Here is a 3,589-nt window from a genome sequence, read left to right as displayed (position 1 = left end):
AATTATTATCTACCAACATAGATCCATATTTCCATACTTATTATCTACCAACATAAATCCATCTTAAGTACGGATCTAACATGAGCCTAGAGGAATCAAATTTCTTCACGTGCAAACTTCTTTAGAGTGCAAAATACAATGTTAATTTTCACTCCTTAAATTGTATTTTTAAATGCTAAATAGAGTATATATAATACCAAATAAAAGTTTTAATCATAAAAACTTAACTTTTTATTAAAATGGTTTCTTATTAAGTATATTTATTGGTATTAAAATATTTTGTTGAGAACCCATTTTTTATATGCAACATTAAAATATTTTTTTTTAAGAATTTTTTTTTATATATAGATATATATAAAGTTGATATCAACATAAATTAGTTAACATAGATCTTCAAGTAGTTTATTTAAATCTATTGTTGAAATATTTTTTAAAATTATAAGGTTTAAACATTTTAAAGATTTTACTCACACATTTTTTTACTTCTAATCATTTTACATCATATTCATTTTTTTTATTATAGTAGACATTATTTTTCTATTTAAAGTATAATTTTTTATTTTTATTTTATAAAGGGGCACTTTTCAACTTGGCACAGAGGGACATACAAACTTACACATCCCCTCATACTAGTTGTAGAATGATCCCTCTAGGCTCAATAAAAAAAAAGTGAAGATACAAATCCAAATGTCCAAGTGCCACAACCTAGAACAAATGGGTTCACCAAATATATAGATAAAAGTTGTCAAACCAAGAAAATAGTTCAAGCATGACACATAAGCTAGAAGTGGATGCTGATAAGACCAACCAGTTGATCAACAAAAAAAAACACCTCCACCAATAAAAATGGGCCTTAATCATATTCCTCTTTATGAAGGAGATGGAGACCCAAAAAAGCATTGGTTCATTTGTGAGAAGTTTTTGGCAACTAATGATGTTACACTTGAGGATAAACAAATGGCCTAGTTTGTAGTAGCTCTTCAGAAACATGTGCTAACTTGGTTCATGAATATCACAAAAAACCAACGGAAAAGCAAAAATAATATTAAAACTGGTTTTTTCTCCTATTAAACAACAATTGCATGAGACACTAAGGGAATATGATAAGCGATTCGAAGATTTCTTAAGAAAGATTCCACTTGTTATTGATGAAGGATTATTAGTTTAGTTTGCAGAAAATATAGGGCCACTAAGAATGCACGAGGTGCAAACATGCGAAGAAACCCTCAAACCGGCTCAATGCATTGAAATGGATGATGAAGGTGAGTCAAACAAATGGACAACTCACAAATTGAATGAAAAAATTGTTAAAATAATCTAACTACTCATGCATGAGGATTTGGCTAGAGTTAGAGAGTCTGTTAACTGACTATTGATTCAAGTCGAGATAATTCATAGTTGAACTTATAGTGTGTGGTTGCATGTCAAGTTGTGTGATTGCATGTTAAGATATTTTAGGTGAGTCACTAGTTGGAAAAGGTTAAATACACTTCATCGGGTTCATTGTAATAATAAATTTTTGTGTGATCAATAGAAGAGCCATAGCTTGTGCGTTTTGTGTGAATTTTGTGTTTAGGCTTCTCTACCTTTCCAAAAAATTAGTATCAGAGCTGAGGAAGGATCATAAGATTTGTGGTGCCTATAGAGCCAGTGAGAAGAGGGCCAAGAAGAGAAGGTCAACAATTTTTTTATATAAATTTCCCTTGCAAATTTGTAGAACTGATAAAAAGCGTGCAAATTTCGCACCTAATTAGTACAAAAACCACAGAATTTTTCTTTAACTACGATTCTTAGAAAAATCAAGTTAGTTGTGTAATTTATTATCAATCAGGAGTGCGCGGGCCATGGAGCCATGATAAAATACAAAGTCAACATTTGAAAGTTCAAAAAAAAACTCACGTGGGTTGCGGGTTGTATTTTGTTTGAACGACTTAACGAGCTCAATAAATCACGTGGGTTATTTCATAATTTTTTTTAAAACAGAAGTGGGTTTTCATAAAGTTCATTATATAAAGTTTTTCTTATCTAAATATTTTTTTAAAAGTTTATATATATATATAAAACAAGGGTTTTATTCATAAGGAGTTTTTCAAGAAGCTTTGAAAATTTATAAAAAAGGAAAAATTTAGGGTTTTGTTTGAACAAAGATGGTTTTCTCCAATTTCCAGCCTCAGTTCCCACCATTTACAGGGAAAGATTATGATGTGTAGGCCATTAAGATGGTGACCACATTGTAGGCTGATGATGTTTGGGATTATGTCTAGTTTGAGTTTTCAGAACCCAAGGATGAAGTAGCAGAACAAGCTCTCACTATGGCAGAGATGGAACAATGGAAGAAAGACAAGAAGAAGAATGCACAAGCATTGTAGCTTATCTAGTAAGGATTGGACCGAGCATTTCACCAGAAGATTATGATCACATCTTCAGAAAAGGAAGCATGAGATACTTTGGTGAGAAACTATAAAGTTTTGGCCAAAGTCAATATTGTTAAGTTATAAAATACTGAGAGAGATTTTGAAAGTTTGCAGATGAAAGAGATAGAGGACATCGATTCTTTCATGAATCGGGTCATAACTATTGTAAATGAGTTAAATATTTATGGTGAAGAAATTAAAGATCAAACAGTGGTTGAAAAGGTCTTCAGATCTTTTTCTACCAAATTTGATGTTGTAGTAGCAACCATAAAAGAAGCCAAATATTTGGCTTCATTAAAAATTGATGAGCTGATGGGATCACTTCTATCACATGAGCGAGGGATAGACAAAAATAAGGATTCCACTTTAGGGATTGCTTTCAAATTTCAGGTTTCAATTTCAAGAGACAAAGGTCAAGGCAGAAGTATATTGACAAGTAGAGGACGGAGCATAAGATATGGTGGACAGAGAGATGGCCGAGAAGAGCATGAACATGATAGTGGAAGAAACTACAGAAACTTCAGAAATAATCAAACATTTGACAAATCAAAGGTCAGATGTTATTATTGCAATAAATTTGGTCACTATGCTCTTGATTGCAGGAAGAAGATAGCCGATCAAGGGAACCAAAGAGCTAATGTCACTACTGAGAGTACTAACTTTATGTTCCTTTCTTTCCATAACATGCATGAACCTTCTGATAGTGTGTGGCTATTAGGCAATGGTTGTAGTAACCTCATGACAGGAAACTCTCAAGACTATGGTTGAAAATTTGGATCGATATGTGAAAACAGAGGTAAATTTGGGGACTGACCAGACTGTCGATGTAGATGTGTTAGGGTCCCACACTAACCCCCTTATTTATGTAATGGGATCACGTCATAGTCAAGAGTCAATAAAGCCCATATTAATTATTGTAAGTGGTTAATCCGCAATTAATGACGGAACCACAGTTAGTTGCAAATGGGCCATAGTATTAGATAGATGGTATTAATAAAACCCACGGTATTGGTCCGTGATATTGCATGTATGAGTCATATATAAAGGATAGAGACTCCCTGCGAGGAGCATCGTGTCTTAATTTGTAATCGAGCTCAGCTCTATTGGAGGTTGCCCCCTCGAAGAGGCAAGTGAACATTACTCTCTGAATAATAAAATCATTGCTATTCTGTGTT

This window comes from Pinus tabuliformis, chromosome 2_2, assembly GCF_031772625.1.
Source record: "Pinus tabuliformis cultivar Carrire ecotype Pingquan chromosome 2_2, CPIR1, whole genome shotgun sequence".
NCBI classification, from domain to species: domain Eukaryota; kingdom Viridiplantae; phylum Streptophyta; class Pinopsida; order Pinales; family Pinaceae; genus Pinus; species Pinus tabuliformis.
This window is presented reverse-complemented; position numbering follows the sequence as displayed.